At 48.4% G+C, this 23395-nt stretch overlaps 1 long non-coding RNA gene across 1 annotated transcript in view; it reads left to right on the forward strand.

Annotated features, from left to right (window-relative positions):
* Positions 1 to 23395, forward strand: part of LOC114509898 — a 57436-nt gene that overhangs the window by 15820 nt on the left and 18221 nt on the right. The window lies entirely within an intron of this gene.

The raw sequence follows: 23395 nt of genomic DNA on the forward strand, positions 1-23395 counted from the left end.
ATAATTCTTTCTAACCTGCTGGCTGAGTTTTCAGCTGGCGCATGAGTCCTTGTGTGCTGGAACAGTGCTACTCAAAGTTGGCTCTGCAGACTAGTGCCAGTCCGTGAACGGCTACTGGGCGATACGAAGATAAGTTCAGAAAGTGAAAATAAACATTGAAAAACCTTTAGAACAATTTGATGGACATTTCGTTGACATTCAAGCGTTTTATCAAAAGCATCAGCCTGTGAAGGGTTGGAAAGGAAACATCTTGAGAAGCACTGTCCTAGGTGTCTCAGTGACCACTGCGACTGTCGTAGCCTTTGGTTTGCGGAATAGTTGCTCTCTTATAGTTCTTTCAGCTTAATTCTTACTGAGTGCTTATTAGGTGCCACGTGGTCTCCTAAGAGCTTTATGTACATTAACATTTAATCCTTGCAACAATCCAACGAGGTTATTCCCATTTTACAGTGAAGTAATTGAGGCACAGAGTGGAGCATGATTTGCCCAAGGTCACCCGGCCAGAAGTGGCAGATCCCGGAATTGAATTCTGATAGCTTGGCTTAAAAATCTGTACCTGTAACTTCTTGCTGTGCTCTCGTCCCTCTCCTGTCCTTTCTGACCCACACTCGTCTGAATTTAGGGCCTTAGGCTGTCTCAGAGATGTTCCAATAGCTTAACCCCTTACTAAACAAAAGTAGTAACAGAATCGATGGCTCATTTGATTCCAGCATTTGAGGATTCTCTAGAATGGGTGGGTGCCGTGGAAGAATATGTTTAAGAGGGATTTCAATACAGAAAAGATAGTACTTGCATAGTGTCAAATCAGAGGCTGTGTTAAGATTGAATAGACTTGAATACCTTTTAAAGATTTGGTTTATCTTGAAGGAACACTTTTACAGTCCAAGATTCTGTTTTGCTGTAAGTTTCAATGACACACGCTCGGGAGAGTGCGGAAAGTATAACCAGTGTGATCAGAGTAGCTACCATCCAGGTCTGTGACATCACAGGGAGGTTTCCTGAAAGTGAATATCAGTTTCTGGGTTTTCTGCTTCAAGACAAGGTAACCCTGGGATGAATGAAGGAAAGCAGACCAGAAAGACCATATAATGTGTGATTCCATTAATGTGAAATTCAGGAACAAGCCAAACTCATCAGCGGTAATGAAGATCAGAATAGTGTTTACCCCTGGCTACTGAGCAGGGGCCAGCAGTGGGGGGAGGTTGGTTATTGATTGGGAAGGGGCACAGGGAACCTTCTGGGTATTAGGAATATACTTTCATCTGGGCGTAAACATTCTTCAAGCTGTACACTTACTATGCGTGCACTTTCCTGTATGTTATATGTCAATAAAAAAGTCATTCCAGCATTTGGGTTACCCAATAGACTCAGCCCGGCGCCTGCCTGGGGTTATGTCTTTCTCCTGTAGCCCTCGGTCTGTGGCGTGTAGGCTGTTTCCGGACCCGCACTGTTTGTACCGACTGAACTTGAGTTTGGGATTCAGAACTTTATAGAGCTTGTCTAGAAACAGTGCTTCCTGGGCCTGGTGGATTTTGTCCCCTCGTGCGGAATACACACATTTCATCTTCTTTCTTTACCTTTGGTGTAATGTAAGTGTTATGTCAACCTTTTTGAGGAAATATTTTAATTCTTCTTAGGATTGAAAGGCTGTTTATCATTATTTCATAAATGCAGTTCAAAGCTGTTTAATGTCCATTCCTACCAGATTTTCTTTCTCTCTTATCAGCTTGTGAGTAGTTGACTGCCCTGACCCATTCTGCACCCAGACATGGCAGGTGATGCCAGATGGTCAAGTTCTTCTCTCACCTGGTGTCCAGGTTCTGTGAATGGGACCCTGTTGTCCCCTCACTAAGGGATGTACCATTTAGAGACCCATTTCATTCCTTGCTCTTTTATTGATTCTGGGATCCCCAGTCAAATTCATTCTTGGGGCTTGTATTCTGTGCCATGTCTCTGAGCTTTCTATAGAAATTTAAGGTGTTTTCTCCAATGGGATGATTTAGATTTATTTACTACTGCACATACCCTGCCTCAAGCTGAAGTTCAAATGTGTAGTCCATTCTGTTAACAGCTACCTAGGTGGAAGCAACTTCTTTGTCAAAGGAGGGAGGGTCTTCTTAGCTGTTCCAATTGGTGTCTGGTAATTAGTAAGGACTTACTTAATAAAGATGTGTTGAATAGATAGGTGGGTAGATGGGTAGATGGCTAACCGACGCAGAACCTTCTTTAGTAGTCTGTCTATCATTCAAAGTTCATTGTCCAGAAATTGTAGCTAAGAAAAACCTTTGTCTTTCCTCAGTAAAGCAGCTTTTTTGGAAACTGTATAGTTGGAAGCAGCAGGTGACTGTGGGAATAAGACTTTCCAGAAAGCAGTACATCATGGGTTTTAATGATGACAACAGTAACAACTGTAACAACTAGGATTTCTTGAGCACCGTGTCTGGCATTAGCCTTGTGTAATCTTCACAGCCACCTGGTAGCACCATCCCATGTTACACAGATGGAGCCTGAGGCTCAGGAGATTGTAGTTCAGTTAGCTGTACTATGGGATATCACCCCAAAGCTCAGTGGCTTAAAACAACCATGATTTCTTATTTCTCATGATTCTGTGAGTTGGCTTCATGTGCTCTCTCCTGGGGTCACTTGTGTGATTTAATTCAGCTGTCAACTTGGCTGGGGCTGGAGCGTCCGAGATGTCCTCACCCACGGGACTGGGTCTTGGTTGGCTTCCCTGAGGCCTCCCTCTCCACATGGTCTCTCCACTAGCCGGAGTTTCCTTACAGGGCAGCCAGCTCCCACAGGGGTGAGAGTGGAAGCTGCCAGGCTTTTAATAGCTAGGCCCTGATCTGGCACAGCTCTCGTTACCCAGTACTCTGTTGTTCAAAGCAAGTCACAGGCTGGCCAGATTCAGTGGGAGGGGAAACAGGTCCCCTCCTATTCATCCCCTCACCCTTTTTAAAAATAACTGTATTGAGATATATAATTTATACGTCCCATAAATTACCCACCGACGTGTGTAATCCAGGGGTTTTTAGTATACTCACAGAGTTGTCCAGCTGTCATCACTGTCTAGTTCTAGAACAGCTTCATAACAAACCCTTAGCAGTTACTCCCCATTCCCTTAACCCTCCCCCTTCATTAATCTACTCCTATGTAGATTTACCTGTTCTAGACATTTCTTATCAATGGGATCACATAATATATGTTTTTTTGGACCAGCGTCTTTCACTTAGTGTAATGCTTTTAAGGCTCACCCATGCTGTAGCACGTGTCAGTACTTCATGCTTTTGTGCTGCCAAGTAATAGTTGACTGTATGGATGTACCGCATTTCCATTTATCCATTTATCAGCTGATGGATCTTTGAGTTTCTACTCTTTTGTTATTATGAATAATGAATAATGGCCATTATAAACAATCGTGTAAAATAACTCCCATCTAAGAGGATTGGGATGTGAACACCGGGAAAGGGGAATTGTTGATGATTATCTTGGCAGACAGTCCACAGCATTCCTCTCTTCGCTCTCAACAGTCCACATCTCCTCCGTGTGCAAAGTCTGTCTACTCCCCACTGGTACCCCCAGATGTCTCATCCAATAACTACTTTGGCTTGAAGTCCGGGATGGCATCATTTAAGTAGCCTGTGTGCCGATAAAGCCTCTGGCCTGCCATGCTGCTCCCTTCACTCCCAACCCTCACTCCCACTCTGCCCCAACCCACACGGTCCCGGAGATCAGAAGAATATCACTTCCTCCACGAGGCTTTCCCTTGCGTGTTCCACATCTCCACTAGAAGTTACCACCCCCGTGTACTTCAGCTGCACCCTATACAGCCTTCTTCCAAAGCACCTCCTCTCTCCGTACTCAGTGAGTTTTTGTGTTCTGTCCAGTTCACCTCCTTAATGTCTGAATTCAGTCATCCTTGCTCTTGCTGTCTGAGTTTAAGTTTTCACCATTAGTTTTAGTCAAGACTCTTAAGGCTGCAACTGACAGAACCTCAGCCTTAAATATCAACCAACAACAGAGGATCCCACAGAGGCCTGAGAAAAGCCTCCAAAATGACAGACGGTGACAAAAACAGAGGCAAAGAGGGACTCCGAGGGAACAGAGACCATGCAAGGAGAGAAAACTCTGCTGCAAAAAAGAAAAAAAAAGCCCTCTAACATTCTTTGGCATAATCTTATTGAAATAAGAGTAGGGGTACTGTCTAAAAAGGAACTCAGGAAACAAAAGCACTTGGCCAAGAAGGATGTGAAACTGACCTCGGCCCAAGAATAGGTCCAGAAGACCCATCCGGACAATCACATCTTGCCAAACCAGAACTTAAGGCTTTCTGCCGCAGGTAGAACTTGACGTATGCTTTGGTTATCTATTGCTACGTAAGAAACCCCTCAAGTAGTAGAGATTCTGTAATTTGGGTGGGGTTTGGCAGGAAAGCTTCGTCCCTGCTCCCCAAGGCACGTGCGGGGGCTGGAACATAGACGATAACCAGCGTGCTGGGTTGAGTATGTGTACTTTCTACCCTCCAGTGAGATGGATTGGCTTTATAATATATCATGTCCAACGCAACACAGAGGAAGATGCCGTGACGCTTCCGAAGGGAGGGGGAGGGGAGCATGGCCGCAGTGTTACCGCTGTGAGGGGTCAGAAGAGACCCGGGCGGAGACTCTCTTAATCTTTTTTGTTCCAAACCAGTCTTGGGCTTCTCCCCTTGTACTGGCTTTGTCTGAGCCTCTTATTTCCCCTGGAAGTGTAATTTAAGTTCAACATATTCTGTCAACGGTTTCAGTGTTGGTGAAATCTTGTACTTTTTGGTTCATATAGCAAGAAACTGTCCTTTCAAATCAAAAAGAGATGTCTGGCATCTCTTTCGCACCCACTGCGAATGGCCCTTCGGTGTGGCCAGCCATGGCCTCCCCACAGCGCTATAGCTGCAGGTGGCTGGGCCCCTTCCATGTTAGAGTGCAACCATGGAAGCTGCCAGGCCTTTCTTTAAAAAATAATAAAAGAAACAAAAAACTTTTTGTTGAACTTCTAAGTTGGAAACAATTTCAGGCTTACAAAAACATGGCAGAAATAGTACAAAGGACTCTGCATACCTTTCACCCAGATTTCCCCGAACCTTACATAACCACAAAGTAATGATCTGTCGGGCTTCCTCCCTGCCGGGTCTCAGAAGTCTTCAAACATCACTGCCACCACTCTTGTTGGCAAAGCAACTACAGGTCGACCTAACATGTGTTCTAGGGGAGGGGAAATAGACTTCACTCCTTCCTTGATGGGTCGGTGGCAAAGCCACATTACCAAATGGCATAAGGGTTGGGAGATTTGGGGGAATACTACCACAAGTTCCTGCAGTGATAAGTGAAGCCCTGTTTGGTGAGGTGGAGATTTTTTAATTCTGTCACCAAAATTAAAATGACTCCCACTCATGCCTTAAATCATCGGAAGTGGGAGAGTCCTCGGATGAGATCCAGGTTAATCACATGCCAAGCTCCTGGCAGACATCACTAATCAATCATGGCTCTTTCTGCTCAACCCAAATGTGGCTCCAGCCACTATGAATAGGCATGAATTGTTAGTAAGAGGAAACCATTTACTAGTCCTGCTAGGGTACCTCTTCTTTTTAGATATATTCAAAGTAAAGTCCAGAGAGGGTTAGTGACTTTTGGCATAAGTCCTGATTCCAAGCTAAATGCAGATTCCCTCACGATGCCTCCTGCTGTCATCCAGCACAGATCCCGCAGCCATTATCAGACACCCACCAAAGGAAAATACCTTCTTTTCAGCCCATTCCCTCACCTGTCTCCCCCTTACCTCCCAACCCCCACAGAGCCCTGGTAATTACAGCAGGGCACCAGTTTCCTGATAAGCAGAGGTAAGTGGAGTGTCGTCAACCTGCGTGCAAACCCCCTTAACACTGGGGCCTGCCAGTCACTTAACCTCCCTGGTTTCTGAGTGCGCCTGCCTCCTCTTGCCTCGTGGAGTCAGTTCCTTCTCTCTTTTGTCTCTGCTTCCAGAGCACCCAAACCAGTGCCGACACATGTACATGCTCAGTAACTACGTTGCGAATGAAGGGAAACAGCACCATTGCAAAAAGTGGTTGTGACTGCACATTAGGTGTCTGTCCCCTCTCCCTCTGAGACCCTTCCCTTACTATATGATTTCTTTGAGTCCAGATATTGGGGTCTTATAATATTCTTTGGGGTATTGATCTAAAATAAAATAAATTCTACTTCAACAGAGTCCTTGGGATGCCCGCATGGAGATCAAAAACCCAATTGGCCTTCACTGGGGTTTCTATGCTTGTAGATTGGGAACTAAAAGTGACCCTACTATGGTTCTCTGTAATTTGAAGAAGCAAAAACAGAGCCTGCTCCAGGAGTTGCCCTGCCAGGTTGCTGGCCAACCAGTGAGCAGTTAGAAGTGGCCTCTCCTTTAGTCCACAGTCACAGATGGGAGAGCGGGGGCGGTAGGATGGCATGTGTCTTCCTCTGCACACTTCCTGGGAAGTGCACCGCTCTCATCAGTCAGCGTGAGCATAGACGGGGAAGGGATCTAACAGTCCGGTATCTCTGGCTAACTAGCTTGAGGTATGGAATTACAGCTTAGCTTGTTTGAACCTTTTATTCCTTTCTTCATCAGAAACTCTGATCAGGCATTTTTATTGCCCTGGGAAGCCTTTCTGGCATAAAGTCCAGCTCAGTACCTTCTCTCTTTGCCAGGTATCAGATGACAGAATGTCCCAGCAAGGACGCTGCGTGGTGCCACCAAAAGCCACATTGGCTTAGGAACCTAGGTATAGTTTCTCCAGTTCCCTGGGCTTCTGTTCCCTTATCTGTGAAACTGGGATTACAGGAATGTGGTGAAGAATAAAGGAATATGCTTGTATGATTTATGGCACCTTGAAGGGCATTGAGGAAGTTAGTGCCCTTTCTCAGCCCACAAAAATTTTCTGAACTTTTGCTTGTGGGTGGGTGGACGTGGAGAAGGCAGTGACTGAGGGTCATCCCTGACCCACCCCGAGAACTCCCACTGGCCTAAGGTGGCCCCAGAGTCATTTATCTCATCTGCAGTCTGAGCCACATGACTGGTCTCCCTCCTCTCACTCTTGCCCCCTGCCGTTTTCTACCCAGACCTGCTGACGGCTTCCCATGTCACTCTGAAAGCCAGAATTTTTACAGTGACTAGCGTGGCCCTATATGGGGAGGCTGTCTCTGCATTACACAACCCAAGTTCGTGTGCCTGAGGCTTCAAAAGGCCAAGACTCAAAACATCAGAGTTTGGAGTAAGAAAAAGCTTATTGATGGAGAAGGCACCAACTGAGAAGATGGGCGACTTAATTGTGCCTCAGATCCATCTTGCTTGCTGAACTAGATAAGGGTTTTTAAGGGATCAGGGGGGTCCGCTATGCAGAAGTGCTTGGTGGAGCAAGTTTTCATTGGAGGACCCCGGCCCTTGGCCACCTGTGGTAAGAACATTAGTGCTGGGTCTTCCTGCACAGTGACTCTTCACTTCTAAAAGCGTTCCTGTGCTCAGATTTCATTTATGTTCTGGTCCTTCGGTTCGATGTATATGTGTGGGCAGGGGGCGGCGGGGGGGCAGGGAGTGGCGAGACTTTGGTTCCAGGTGCAGCTGGAGGTCAAAGTTCTCTTCTCCACTCATGCTTCCGTTGCCCCATGTGCAGTTGGTCTCTTGTGTCTGGAAAACAACTCAGTATCTTGTTAAACAGAATAAGACCATTTTGAGCTATTTCTGCAGTTACCCTGCATGCTCTGCTCCATCTTGGAGCTCCAGTGGAGCTGCGCTGTTCGCTTCACCCGCCCCACTCCCACTGCTGCACCTTTGTATCTGCCATTCCCCTTCCCTCTGCCTTCCACGTGCCTCAGAAGTCTATGCAGCTTCTGTCCTCTCCTGGTTCTTGCTAAGCTGTCACCTGGTCAGAGACGCCTTCCATGCACCTCCCCACTCCCCTGCCCCATTTCATGGAACACCCCGACGTGGCTCTCTCTGGCCCTGTTCTCCCCACCTCTTTTCCCTTCCTAATCTATGCTTTGTGTGTCCCTCAGCTGCCTTTTTCCTCCCCCTGGAATATAAGCTTCTTGAAGGCAGGGACTTTTGTATGTTACTCCATTACTCAATTCCAAGTAGTCGTTGAATGGTTGAGGGTCCCCCTCCCCAGCACCCTCTGCCCACACAGGTATCCTGGGAGGCATTCTCCTTCAGGCCTTACCCTCGGTTCCTTTTCCTCCCCATCTCCCCTGCCAGAATCCTGGGAGTGGCTGAGAGGAGCTGCTGCTAACTGAGGTTTTGCTGAGTGTCCGGCCTGGTGCTGACCACTGTACATCCTTCCTTCTGTAACTGGTGTGGCAGCCTCTGGAGTGGGGCTTATCAAGAAGGGAGTTTGCCCAACGCCAGACAGTGGCAGATGGGCCTGGGCCAGCATCTTTAAGACTTCAACCAGGCCTGTCAGAATCGAAAAACTTGTGTTTCGGACCCAGCTAGTGAGTCTGGACACCAACACTCCTTGCTGTGAGAAAAGAGAGACAGGTCCAGTGGCCACAAGGAAGGAAGTCTCCCGAGAGCGGGGAACAGGAGGTGAACGAGGAAGGAGAGTGAGATGGAGACAGCATGGTTCCCAGACCTAGCACAGCGGCTTGTAGGTAGTAGGGCTTCTAGGAAGATCTACCGAAAGAATAAACCCCCAGGGCCTGTGCAGATAAATAAAGCACAGAACCTGGGGACACATGGAAGAGGTAGTCTGCTCTAGCCTGAACTTGGCCCTTCAACTAGAAGAAGACAGACTGCTTATGGGGTCCTCCCGGGATTTGTGACTCTTAACAAGGGCTCTGACGTCAGCTATTTCTCTCAGCCTTTCCCTACCCCAGAGAGACCTTCACGACTCAGTGAGCTTAAAGCTTGCGGATCCTTGCCGTGGAGGGGAAGCTGCCCCTGTGTACTTTCTGCAGTGTTTCAAGGACCTCCATTTCATTGGAGGCTTTGCCACTGGCCTGGGTTCCTCTGTTACATGTCGGAGGTTTTGGTGGGAGCAATTTCTCACCTAACCCTTGGGCATGGCAGAGTAAAAACTGCATGTTAAGGCTTTAAACATTTCTTTTGCCTGCCATAATAGTTTTTTATTATTAGAATAAAGACCAACATTTCAGAAGGCTTTGAGGCCCTTCATGGTTTGCTCTGCCGCCAGATCCCATTTAGTTCCTCAGCCTCATCCGGCCTCTCCTCCTTCTGCAAGTGGTATTTTCTCTGCACGGCTTGAAAATTTTTTTTACGCCTCTCTTGGCTCAGTAGTAGTACCCCCTATTAATCCTTTCTATCTCACTCAGGTGTCACTTAAGTGACATCGAGTGGTACTTCCACACCGCAATCTGGGTCAGCGCTCCTGTCCTTCAGAGTGCTCTCTTGGTTTGTCGTTTTACAGTCTTGGCTCTCGCACAGAATTAAGGTCTTCCCTGCTATCTGAAAGCTCCTTGACAGCAAAGACCTGGTCTAATTTGACTGACCACTTGATTCTCTGGTAACTACTTGTTGAGTAATTAAAGATGAAGGAGAGTTTAGAGATGTGCAAGGGAGAGAGAGGACAGGGTAAGATTCTGGAATAAGCTTTTTCAAGTTGTTAAACTCTGCACTTAAATTTGCAGAAAACCCTGCACTATTTCTTCCCGCTCTTTCGTGTTACTCATTTGAGGAGGGAGGCGTCTGGGGTCTGAGCAGAATGTGCATCGAGTATCAGGGGCTGGTGCACTGTCACAGTGCTGGCAGTCACAGACGCGTGAGTCACCAGGACCCATGTTACCAAACCACAGGGGTCCGTTTGCCCGTGCACATCAAAGCCCAATGAAATGCAAACCTGAGTTCGCAGCAAAGTAGAGGTTTATTAATTAAGGAAATGGTGCCAAGTCTGAAGACACAGATAAGCTAGGTAGTGCTCTAAAATCTGACTCCTGCAAAGGGACAGATTATATGTGGGAGAAATGATTAATCACGGCGAATAAGGGAGTTGGGGTCGTGGGCTCTACTGATGGCCGGACTAGGGCAGATGGTAGGTAACCATTACACCAGGTCCTGATGCCAGCCCTGGTAGGAGTTCTGTCTAGTTTCATGAGGGTGTGGCCTCATTTCATGGGCAAGGGGCTTACACACAACTGAGGTCAAAATGTTATCTTTAGTTTGATGGAAATTCCATGTCTGGGGTCTATAGATCTGAGTCTTTGTTTTATTGTGTGTTTTTAAAAAAGATTTTATTTATTTATTTTTAGAGAGAGAAGGGAGGGAGAAAGAGAGAGAGAGAGAAACAGAGAAACATCAATGTGCAGTTGCTGGGGGCCATGGCCTGCAACCCAGGCATGTGCCCTGACTGGGAATCGAACCTGCGATACTTTGGTTCGAAGCCCGCGCTCAATCCACTGAGCTACACCAGCCAGGGCAAGTCTTTGTTTTTTAAGACAGTTTGATGCCAACCAGAATCTAACGTCCCAGGGGCCTAATGATTAAAGAAGGGAGTAGATGGACAGAAATGAGAAAGGGTCATGTTAGAGAGAGGGAGTTTCTGTGTGGTTACACCAAGAGATAAAGCTTCAGGTCACTCTTTCCTTCACTGACTGCTACTCCTTACTTTCTCTGGTCCTGAAACATGGTAATAACGCTCACTGAAAAAAAAAATTTAATTCCCTTCATAGTCCAAATATCCCATCATCTCAGATCATTTTTGTGTTCTTATTTCCAGGCCCTTATCAGCAGGGCCTGGCTGCAGTCTTGGTGTGGACACCATCGCCCGTTCTGCGCGCCCCCCCCCCCCCCCCCCCCCCCCCGCATACTTTGCCATAAACAACTTCCCTAGACGACAGGTTCTCACCCGAAACACTATAGACATTTGGGCTGGCTAAATCTTTTTTGTTGGGGGAGGGGCTGTCCTGCGCACTGTGGGATGTTTTAGCAGCATCCCTAGCCTCTATCCACTAAATGCCAGTAGTATCTGGTCATGTGTGACTATCAAAAATGTCTCCAGCCCTGACTGGTGTGGCTCAGTTGGTTGGTTATCGTCCCACAAGGTGAAAGGCCGCTGGTTCGATTCCTGGTCACTGAGGCACGTGCCTGGGTCATAGGCCTGGTTCACAGTCCGGGAGCATGCCAGAGGCAACTGATCAGTGTTTCTCTCCCCCTCTTTCTCCTTCCCTTCCCCTCTCTCTAAGAATAAATAAATAAAATCTTTAAAAAAAATGTTCCCAGGAATGACCAGATGTCCCCTAGGGGCCCGAATCACCTTCCTTCGAGAACCACTGCTATAGAGTCTTCATAATGAAAAATTTAAGCTGGCCATTGCTGTTGAGTCCAGGGGAGGGGAAGGTCTTCCTAATCGCCTTCATCAGCAGTTGAAAAATACATGACTCCTTCTGGTGGCCTGCCTAGGAAGCAGGCTCCGGGAACTTGGAACTATGAAGAGCTCGGTCTTAGCTCTCTGACTGGACAGGCTTTGTCTCTGAGCCTCTTTGCTGGGACTGTCGAATCTGGGTATTTGATACCAATTCCTGGGTTAAAACCTGCAGAATAAGAAGAGTTTGAGGCCAGTGGTCGAAGTTTTGAACTTTTAATATTAACTTTTAACAACTAAATAGTTAATAAATACTAATGAAATCATTCTTATCAAGTAGGTACTGTGTGTTACGTGCTTTTATATCTTATCCACCTTCTGAGGTAGCTCTTTCCTTATCCTGGTCCTAGAGATAAAGAAACTGAAGCCAAGAAAGGCGAACTGGTTCACATCCCACAGCCAGGAAGGGGCGGGGCTGAGACTCAGGCCCACCAGTCCCGCCCTGGAGCCTGAGCTTGTGCTTCCCAACAACAGCTGTCACTTACTGAGCTGCTATTCAGGGTGTGGCTTCGATTCTTGCAATAGCCCTTCAGGGTAAGTGGGATTATCCCAGATTTTACAGACGTGGGACCAGAGCCTTCGAGAAGCTACAATGTCTTGCCCATGTGCCCCCCCACCCCCGCACCCCGTGTCTGACGCAGGGCCCAACCCACTTTTATGGGTCATGGGGCCTCCCATGAATGAGCAAAAATATTCTATAGCTTCACCTTCCTTTTTCCCTTGGAATCTCCACTCACTCATTGACAACTTGTTAAGTGCCAGTGAAGTGCTTTCTGCAATTTAGTGCCAGGCACTAAAGACATTACTTTTTCTAATTAGACCTTATTCAGGTGCTCTGTGTACACGATCTCACATAGTCTACACAGCAGTCCTGGTGGTTTCCCGCCTTAGAGATGAGGAGACTGAGCTTCAGAGAGATGAATGAATTTGCTTCAAGTCAAGCAGTAGCTTGCTGAGCCATGAATTGAACCCAGGTCTGTCTGATTTCAAATCGTGTTCTTCTGTGCTCTTTTGTATTCCATTAGGGAATGGCCTTAAAATACTTCAAAATTAGCAATGACGAGCATTGTTCACAACGGTAAAGGGGGCGGCCTCTGTGAGCAAGACGAGTTCCCTCTGGGGACACTCTGCTGCAGCGCCCTTGCTTTTCACAAAAGCAGATGAGGCTGGTCTTCAGGGAGGGCACTGGGCCCTTAGCGCCAGCTCTGACTCTCAGTCCGCAGGCTTGTGACTCCAGGCTTTAATCTGACGGGTCTGCTCGAGCAAGCGCAGCGCTTCGATGGAGTCCCCCTGGAGACTGCACTGGGTCTCATGGCCCTGAGGGTCACAAGGACACTGGGGGACCGTGGGCTCCTAAAGATGGACTCCGGTTTTTCCATCTTCTCAGATAGAGACATGATCTGTTTTAGTCAAATACTTTATGCAAAACAGTCTCTTTTGCTTTTCAAAAGCCTTGGCCTGCCCAGCACTCCGGGGTAATGGAGTATGAAAAAGCAACCACTCTCTGCGGATCCAGTTTACTCAGCTGGCCTGTGGGATTGGGCTGCACCGTGCCTGCTGGCTGCCTGCTGGCAGGGAGCAGGCTGGGCCGGCCAGACCCGGCCGGCCTGGGGAAACAGAAGGCGTTCTAGGTCTTGCCCTACTCCCAGGCAAGTTGGCTCCATTGTTCTTAGGTTTTCTGATCTAATACTACCTTTACTCAGTCTCAAAACATGACAAACACATTCCCTGCACTTCTCATATAAGGTTTTAAAAGTGAGGTTGAAGTAAACAATGAGGAAATCGGTTTGGTGGGCCAGAAAGAGAAGATTGCGTTGGGGAAAAGGCAGCTAGGGAAACTGGGGGTGCAGCTGGGCTAGAGCAGGTCAGTCTCCAGGACCGGAGCCAAGGCTGTGGTTTGGCCCCTCCCTGGGAGCGTGGGGTCACCTGGGGTGGCAGGGATCTTTCCTAGCGCTTACTTCAAGGAGGTGTTAGCTGTGCCGGAGGCCCAGCTCCGGGATCTGTGCACAGGTAGTGTGGCCCAGTGCCCACAGGCACCTGGCTCCTGCCTCCCAGTGGTCAGTGTGGTTAGCCACAGGGGGGAAGGTCTTTATCCTGCTTACATCGCGGCTGCCAGAGCTGTGATGCTCTAAAAAGTGGGACATGCGTGACAGGATGGCTGTAACTCAAATGCTAACAGTGAAGATGAGGAGGATTGGTGTCCGTGTCACCAATGAGGGCTTAGCCTGGCAGGCGTAACGTGGGTGTGGTGACCAAGTCCAGCACGACTGGGGGCCAGGAGAGCGGCTTCTCCAAACCCCAACTTAGTGCCACTCTGTCTACCCCGACCTGCAACTCCCCGGTTACACCCGGGTTCTCGCACACAGAAAACGGGGGGGGCGGGAAGGCTCACTTTTCAAAGAACTTTTTAAATTACAGAAATATGTCTTCCTTATAGAAAGTAAATAAAACCCATAATTTTGCTACCAGAGATGGTTGTCAACATTTTGGTATAAATCTTTTGGCGTATGTTTAGTCTGTTTATGGTGCAGCCCCCTTTTGAAATTCAGCTAGTATGTAGATCTTTGTCAAGGGGACATATTTGCAGCTAATATCATGCTACATAAAAGTGCTGTTGAGTACTTTTTGTTTTATTCTTCATTTTAAATTCATCGTGCCTGGGTATCCTCAGCAGCGTCTCGGCCTCAGAGAATTCACAATTCCTTACTAAGGAGCAGCACTCGGTTTTCGCTGAGGTCTCCGTTTCAAATGCCAGTCTCAACACTGCAGGTCACGTGGGGTTCCCCTCCCGCCTCCAAGTCTAAATTATTCTTGTTTTTTAAAATCTCAGTACAGTGGGGAGCTCTACAATGCAGATTGCTTTTCCATTTAGCCCTTTATCTACTTTATAGAATAACAGCAACAGTAATAGCTGTAAGTTATTGTGTTTACTTTGTGCCTGGCACTAAGCTAGTTGCTTTTTGAGGAGTTAATCCTATAACAATCCCAAGCGATAGACGAGTTAATCTTTTAATCTTTAAACAATTGCAAGAGGTCAGTGCCTTATTGTCTCCATTTTCCAGTGAGGAAGCAGAGCCAAGGGAAGCGGAGAGGTGAAGGAAATTGCATTTTACTCACTGTAAATGGACTACACCAGGTATAGCAGGGGTAACCCCTGAGCCCAGCAGCCCTGCATCGGCAGGAGCCGGCCTGTGGGGGATACAGAGATGAAAAGGACCTGGCTTCCACCGGTTGAGCAGAGCAGGTGGGTGGGGCGGAGAGACCCTCGGGGACAGACCAGCAAGTGGATCGTGGCAGAGTCTGTGGCCTGCCCTGGTTTTCTGTTGTTTTTCCGGCTCCTCGAGGGAATGGCTCCTGCCTCCAGGGAATGTTGACTTCCCTGTGGACTCTTGGGAAAGCCTTATCAGCGCGCAGCGCGCGGCCAGGGAGGGAGCTTGCTGCTGTCAGGGCTGCAACCCTTGTAGTTTTGAGAGGTCAGTACTGCTCCCCTCCGCTTCCCACTGCTGGGCTCACAGCGACCTCGTCCTCATTTGATCAAAGGTGTGTTAGAGGTCCAGGCTAATTGGAAAAGGTGGCACATTCTCCAGGGATGCCCTTACCCATCCTCAGTCTTTTAGACTTCAGAGGTTTCTGAAGCTGAAGAAGACATTAGAGCCCTACGCCCACCCTCCACACACACCACCACACACACACACACACACACACACACGTGCGTGCGCGCGCCCAAGTTCTTCTAGGATTGTACCTGGGGTGTGTGCGGTGATGTCAGGAGTTTTCTCCTCGGGGTCCAGGGAACAGACCCTTTTCCCAGGGACACATCTGCCTGAAGACCATAAATTGGGAACAGCCTAGGGATTCTGATGCCTTTTCCTTAAGGGAAAAAATTTCCACTAGATTTTTTTGGTAGTGTCTTGGTTCCCTCTGAGCTTTTCCATTTACCCTTGAAATGAGTTCATCTGGTAGCCTGGGAGACCTTGTCAGCTGGAGCATTTGAGGGAGACTGTACAAGATTATATTTGAGTTATTCTCAATGGGGTAAAAATGTGTTTTTGCTTTTGGGGGTATGTGTAGCATGGACAGTTTATGAAGGGTCAATATTCTCCCTCCCCCCACCCCACAAAAAACCCTATCATTGTACCCATGGGCAGCTGCGGGTAACCACGAACTCCTGAAGTCTCCCAAGGGGCCCTTCTAGAGAAGGCACCTTTGACAGTGGGGCCCGCTCTCCCTGGCACAGCCAGGCTTGGGACCCTGGGCTCACTTTGTTTACTCGATGCTCTCCTAAGACCTCCTCCTAGTCAGACGGATCCCTTCTGGGGTGAAGCCTTGGCTCCAACACCAGGGACGGCCCTCAGCCTTTTCAGGAAGGTTCAGAACGAGGCAGGATCTCTTGAAGGGTTTCAGCTGACAGTAGTAGGAGTGACTCCTTCCTTAAGAACTTAAGGTAGAACTTCCAGTCAAGACGGTGGCATAAGCAAACATGGCTCACCTCCTTGCACAACCACATCAAAATTACAGCTAAAGTATAGAGCAACCATTACTCAGAACTGTCAGAAATTGAGTTGAATGGGAGTTTGACAACTATGGAAGTAAAGAAACCACATCCATCCAGACTGGTAGGAGGGGCGCAGATGTGGTATGGGCTGGTCCCTCACCTGCACGTAGTGGACAAAAATTTAGGAGGGACATCTTTGTATTGAGGAGTCCCCACCCCACAGCGGGCCCCTCAGTGCAGGGTTTCAGAGTTGGGAAGATAAGTCCCCACAACTTCTGGCTGCAAAACCCAGCAGGGATTGAGTCGGTAGAAGAAACTTCTGGAGCCCCAAGCAGTTCCTCTTAAAGAACCCACACATAGACTCACCTAATCATACTCACTCCTTCTGAGCTCCAGCACTGGGGTGACAGTTTGAAGGACACTAGTGGCATACTGGGAGAGGCTGAGGTGTCTGGCATCAGGGCAAGCACAGGCCAATGTCCCTTTTCTGAGCCCTTCCCCCCATAGAGCCACAGAGCCAGTGGGCTGGTGCCATATCTGAGACCTTGTCAACCTAGCAAACACTGTTTGACTCACCTTGGAGATCTCCAGAGACTCCGTCACACTCAACTCTGGTCTCAGCTCATACTGCACAACTTCCTAAATCCTATCAGATAAGTAACAGCTGGCCTCAGTGAGCCCCAGGCCCAGCGCTAGCAGCAGCCAACCTAGATTCACAGTTTGGCTTTGCCTGGGAAGCTCCAAGCCCAACATGAGTAGCAGCCACCTCAGATTACTTTATAGCTCAGGTAGGGTGCCCCAGGCAAAACACAGGTGGGGGTTGAGCTTGGACTGCACCACCAGGCCAAACCCCAGGGCCAACACACCCAGGGGACAGCTACAGATCACGTTGGAGCATCACCACCCTGCCCCTGCACAGCTGATCCTCCATGGAGCATGGAGATTGGTGGTCAGTCATCATAGCCAATCCTTGCCCCTGACTGGCCTTGGTAAAATCCCTGCCATTATTCTGCCAACAGCAACCAAGGCTCAATGACAAGAGGAGGCTATACTCAGCCCACACAAAGGGTGTACCTCGAGTACCCAGCTTGGGTCATAGGGGAGGCTGTGCCACTGGACCCTCCAGGACACCTACTGCATTAGACCACACTACCAAGATAGGGAGTCATAGCAGCCCTACCTAATATGTGGAAACAAACACAGGGAGGCTGCCAAGATGAGGAGACAAAGAAACATGGCCCAAATGAAAGAACAGAACAAAGCTCCAGACAAAAACTAAACAAAATGGAGATAAGCAATCTATCAGATTCAGAGTTCAAAACCCTGGTTATAAGGATGCTCAAGGAACTCAGTGAGGACCTCAGCAGCATAAAAAAGATCCAGTCAGAAACAAAGGACACATTAATTTAAATAAAGAACATTTTACAGGGAAACAACAGTAGAGTGGATGAAACTGAGAATCAAATCATTTGATTTAGAACATAAGGAAGCAAAAAACAACTAAGCAGAACAAGAAGAAGAAAAAATCCCCAAAAATGAGGTTAGTACAAGCAGCCTCTGGGACAACTTCAAGTATTCCAACATTTGCATCATAGGAGTGCCAGGAGGAGAAGAGGAAGAGCAAGAAATTGGAAATCTATTTGAAAAATAATGAAAGAAAGCTTCCCTAATTTGGTGAAGGAAATAGACATGCAAGTCCAGGAAGTACAGAGAGTCCCAAACAAGGTGGATGCAAAGAGGCCCACTCCAAGACACATCATAATGAAAATGCCAAAGGTTAAAGATAAAGAGAGAATCTTAAAAGCAGCAAGAGAAAAGCAGTTAGTTACCATGTTTTTTGGACTATAAGATGCACCCCCTCCCCATTTGGGAGGAATAATGGTTGTTAATGCTGCTGTTGAGTTCTGTTTACATTTACATTGGTGAAATATTATGTTATTTATGTTATTAAATATTTTACCACATTTTTTTTGCTTCAAATTTTTTCCCTATTTTTCTCCTTTAAAACCTAGGTGTGTCTTATGGTCCAAAAAATATGGTACCTACAGGGGAATTCCCATAAGACTGTCAGCTGATTTCTCAAAAGAAACTTTGCAGGCTAGAAGAGATTGACAAGAAACATTCAGGTCATGAAAAGCTGGGATCAACAGCCAAGATTACTCTACCCAGCAAAGCTGTCATTTAGAATTGAAGGGCAGAGCTTCCCAGACAAGAAAAAGACTAAAGGAGTTCATCATCACCAAACTATTATTATATGAAATGTTAAAGGGACTTATTTGAGAAAAAGAAGATCAAAACTCTAAACAGTAAAATGGCAAAAATATATATCAACAATTGAATCTAAAGACAAACTAAGCAAACAAGTGGAACAGAGACAGAATTGTGGACACAGAGTGTTTTGATGGTTGCCAGATGCGAGGGGGGTGTGGGGGAGTAGGTGAAGGGGTAAGGGGATTAAGAAGTACAAATAGGTAGTTACAGAATAGCCATGGGGATGTAAAGTACAGTAAAGGAAATGGAGTGGCCAAAGAACTTATATGCATGACCCGTGGACATGAAGAATGGTGTGGGGATTGCCTGAGGTAGTGGGGGTGCTAGTTGGAGGGGGGAAAAAGGGGAAAAATCAGGACAATTATAATAACATAGTCAATAAAATGTAATTAAAAATTTTTAATTAACAAAGATACATAAGAACTTAAGGCTGACTGGGTCTTCATATTTTCAATTAGTAATGCTTCAGAAAATAGTCAGCTAAGACCATATCTGCAGCCTACTTTCAAGACAGACTAGAAACAGCTTTTTCAACTGAAGTAAAAGTTCAAGAGAGATTATTCATTCACTTGTCACTCATTCATTCATTGTTAATTCATTCACTCATGTCTCCTATGCGCCAGGCCTACTAAGTGTGCCCTGTGCGAGGCCAGGGGCATAGAGTGGTGAGTGACACTGGGGTCTTCAGCAGTTTCATCCAGGTAGAATCAGGAGCCAGGGGTCACCAGTGTCCATCTCAGGTCCAAAGGAACTCCTGAACAGGACCAGTGCCCTGTTCAAGCGTGGGAGAAGGGTGATGAGGAGGGGGGTTGGCGGAAAGATTCTGGTGGCCGCCAGCTGCGGCCTGCTGATGTGGAGGGCGTGGGCGGTTAGGGTGGCTGCGTGGCTGTGAACTTTGTTCGGCGGCAGTGCCTCTGCTTCCGGGGTTATTGCCCAGCAGCCTGGCGTCCACACGGAGTTGGGCTCGGGCAGCACTTAGGGGAACTAGACACCTCTTTTACTCCATTTCCGTGGCTCTTGTTCAGTCTTTAAAAAGACCTCAATTCAGTGTGCGAAATGAAAAACTGTCTATACTTCTACCAGCTTTAAGTAATACCCATGTTGCTTCCAGGTGTCCCAGCAATTAGGGAGGCCTGCCTTTTGTGCTTTAGGTCTCTGTCTGGGGAGTAAGAGGAGCAGCTAGAATATACTGAGTACCTGCTGTCTAGTAGTCCCTGGCCTTTGCAGGCTAGCTCATTAAGTCCCTAAAGGACCCAACGAGGGAATAGGTGCTATTATCATCTCCATTTGACAGGTGAGGCAAGTGAAGCCAGGAGAGGGGTGCCTATCCAACCCCAGAGCCACCTTTCCCCATCTCTACAGTCTTCCCTGGTGAGCTGCAAAGCCCAAGAGGTTGGGGTCTGCTTGTGCTGCAGTCCGGGGAGGGGCACTTCACTACCAATGACAGCCGGGCTGCAAGAGCGTGCCCTAGCTTGCGTGTGCCCAGTGTCCAGAGTTTGCCGAGAGTCCCTCTGTTCTCCAAACTCGTGCTATAAATAAACCACCACTCTGCAGCTGAACCCTGCGCAGTGCATGAGAAGCAATGAGATGCCTTCCGTTATTTCTGGCTTACCGGAGGCTCCCTGCGTACCCACTGCACCCACACGGCTACCACCCCGTAGTGTCCTGCCATAGGGTTTTCATCGCAGGGATTAGCCTGTGTCTTCCTGCTTCAGGTGGTTGGCTGCTCATGACGTTGGAGACCTTCTTTCATGGATCTTCGGTGACAAACTGGCTGTAACTGGCAGAGTTGACTGTGGAAGGAGCTGCTTCCCTGAACTCGGCCCTGCCCACCAGACTGGCAGAGTTCTAGTCACAGCCCTACAGACCAGGGCAGCCCTCTGTCTCCCTTTCTCCACTGGGGACATCTCTGGCCTCACGTTTGCCAAATGACACATCCCAATGGATGAGGTGGTGGTTTTCAGGACCCTTTGTTACTGACTTTCGGGTGGCCGTCCGCTTGAAGCACTCGGCAGGGCCGAGGCCGCCCCACTCTTTCCACATCCGTAAGGACAACCTTTGTTGCTCTGAAGTGGGGGGCATTGTGCCTCGGGGAGTCGAGGGTAGTAGGGGTGGAGACAGGCCTTCGGTACTGAGAGTGGTCGCCCTGCCCCAGGCCTGACGTAGAACACACGTGTAACAGGCCTGCAAACCGAGGTGCGTTCAGATGAACACACAACTATTTTTACCATTGCAAAATGGAGCCTGACAGTGGAGGAAGAAAACAACTGGGGTGTTTTGCATGAATGTATCTGCTAGAACTGTTAATCAGTAACGCAGGAATCTGGTACCTGGTGAAGCCAGTTGTGGTCTGTATACCTAAGATAACAACACGGTCTGTGTTCAGTAAAAACAATATGGCAATGTTTGCCTTGTTAAAAAGCGCAGCGAGCGCTGTTTGAACGAGCCTCCCGCGCCCGGCACTCGGTGTGAGTCAGACTCACGTTGCCGATAACCGGGCAGCTGTGCCGTCCGCGCCTGGGTCCTGAGTGGCAGAACCCGGCAGCTTCCTCCTCGGTGATCTCTGCCCATTTGGGCAGGTTCCAAAGCGCCAGCTCCCCTCAAAGTGACCTCTTCATTTTCCCCCCTGTAATTTCGTATCTGAAAACCAAGAAAATAATAGTTTTTCTCATTTCTACTTAGCCCCCACAATCATGGCAGTTGTCTTCTATTCACAGGCCACTGACGTTAGAAATTTGTGCTTTCTGAGTCTGTGTCTGCTCTCCTCTTGCCGTTTCTCTCTTTACTGTGTTTCCGTGATTCCAGGAATCTTTCTTGCTGCTCAGCAGGGTATGAAATAACAGATCTCGCGTTAATCGCCATCACTGCCGTTCGCTTCTTGGGGCAAGGGAGTCAGGCTGTGAGGACTCTGTCCGTCAGGAGCAGCCAGGGCCACTCTCAAATGATGTCCACTCCCTGGTGAGCCACTCGCTAGCCGTCTTCTCTTCACATTTTCTTGTATTTGCACAGGGAAGAGAAGGGAGGTCGGGGTGGTAACATTGACATCCCTCTCTCTGTAGCTCCTTGAAAGGATCTTCCCGATTGTTAATACAGTTCTGTTTACTATCAGTCCCATCCAGTACAGCACATCCCTGTGCACTTCCTCAGCAGGTCTTTGGCTGCTCTTTCTGAGTGGTCCATGGGCTGCCTGAGTCCAGGAAGACGCCTCTTATTCCTGGAATCGCCTGCAGGGTTGGCTGTGTCAGGAAAATGAGAAGCGAGCACAGGAAGGGGGAGAGAGGCTGAGCGAGGTGTCAGTGACAACAGCTGCTTTCTGGTTCTGTACATCCTCTGCTTGTGAGAGACGGTCTGGAAGGGTCTTCAGGCAGGAGCGCAGGTGGGCACACAGGCAGGCAGAGTGGATTTTTGGACGACTAGGATGTACCTCGAGCTGGCGGGAGTCCAGCCTGGCCCCAGGAGAGTGCAGGATCGGTTCACGCGACCAAACCGTGGAGATCTGAAACTGCTGCCCAGCAGAACATCCCCGAGCCACCAGCATCCAGGGTTTTGCCTGTGAGGTTCAGCTCTGGGGTCTTCCCCACCCCCACCCCCATCCCTGCCCCCCACCAAGGGTGCTGAGGCCCCCGGAATCCTCAGGAGTAAGCAGAGGAAACAATGTGGGGTTTTGAGTGTGTGGTACAATATTGCTAACACAAAAGTTGTCATTGTAACAATTTTTAAATATACAGTTAAGTGGCATTAAGCACATTCACATTGTCATGCACGTATCACATTAATCTTCCCAAATTAAAACTCCATACCCATTAAAGATAACGCCCCTCCAAACTCCTGGCAGCCATATTTTCTGTCTCCGAATCAGACTGCCCGGGGCGCCTCACGTAAGTGGAGTCTTACAGCACTTGTCCTCCTGCGCCTGGCTGAGTTCACTCAGCATGGTCTCCTGAAGGTTCACCCGCACTGGAGCTTGGGGCAGAATTTACAAGGCTGAATACTGTCCCACTGTATGGACAGACCACATTTTGTTTGTCTATCCATCCATCAGGGGACACTGGGTTGTCACCCCCTCTTGGCCATTGTGAATATGCCATGAACGTGGAGGCTATGATCAAATACCCATTCGAGTCCCTGCTTTCAATTCCTGTGGGTGTTTTAAACCCAGGAGCAAGGAGTCTTTGAAGGTCAGTTTCTGATGAATCACTCTTCCTCGCTGAGGGTAGAATTGCAGCTCAAAAGTCAGCCTTACTCACCATCTAATTTTAGACTCCAGCATAGCTACCGCCGGTCACTGGTAACATCATGTTGCATTTTGATACTTGATAGGCTTCCACGTTAGAATTCCAGTTGTACATACATACTAGCTGTTATTGACAACACTCGGTTGTGATTGTGGGGACGCCCTCGTCACTCGGAGGTGGGCACGGCATTAGGCGGTACAGCTTGCTACAGCTGGCTTACTCTGGGGGGTGCAGGCCCTTGCTGACTTTGTCCTCCTGACCCAATTGGGTTGACCTTTTGGCCTTGTCCCCAGACCAGGCTCCATCTTGGGACCTGAAACCCTGAGCACGCTGACAACCGAGGCTGAGGCCACTTGTCTCGCGCTCACAGCGGCTTCGAGCCGGCACGGAAATATCCTGCACGTCTGCTGCTCCTTATAATCCGTTTCCGTTCCATCTGGTTCTTACACGACATTTGGCATGGTTAGAATTATATGCGACTTTTTTTTTTCCTACAGAAAGTAAGATCTTTATCTGAAACACCTTGGCATTTGGAGCCATCACAAGGTCTGGTTTTCCCTGCATCAGCTCAGAACCAGCCTTGGGCCCTCAGGAACTGGTGAGGTGCACACACCTGAGGAACACTGGGCTTTTGATGGATTCAGCTGTCCCGCCAGGGGTCTCTCTACCTCCCCAGAAAAGACCTCCTTGGGCCGGTGCCCCTCTGTATTTGCCTGGCCAGTCAGGAAGTGGAGATGGCTGGTTGTGAAATTCTTGAGGGTTATGTGGTTATTCTTTGTGTTAATTTCTTATTAGAAATTCTCCAAACCCCCAGAGGAGCCAACTCCAATCTCTTCTGCGTAGCCAAGGCCACTAAGAACAGTCACCAGTGCCCCAGTAGAATCTGTGCCTGTGATATGCTGAGGACCCAGACTGTGGGCCCCACAACCCTTGTGAGTGGGCCAGAGACCGTGTTACTGTCCGCTGTAGCTAACCTCTCCCTGGCTGGAGGCTTTTGGTGCTGCGTGT

This window comes from Phyllostomus discolor, chromosome 13, assembly GCF_004126475.2.
Source record: "Phyllostomus discolor isolate MPI-MPIP mPhyDis1 chromosome 13, mPhyDis1.pri.v3, whole genome shotgun sequence".
NCBI lineage: Eukaryota > Metazoa > Chordata > Mammalia > Chiroptera > Phyllostomidae > Phyllostomus > Phyllostomus discolor.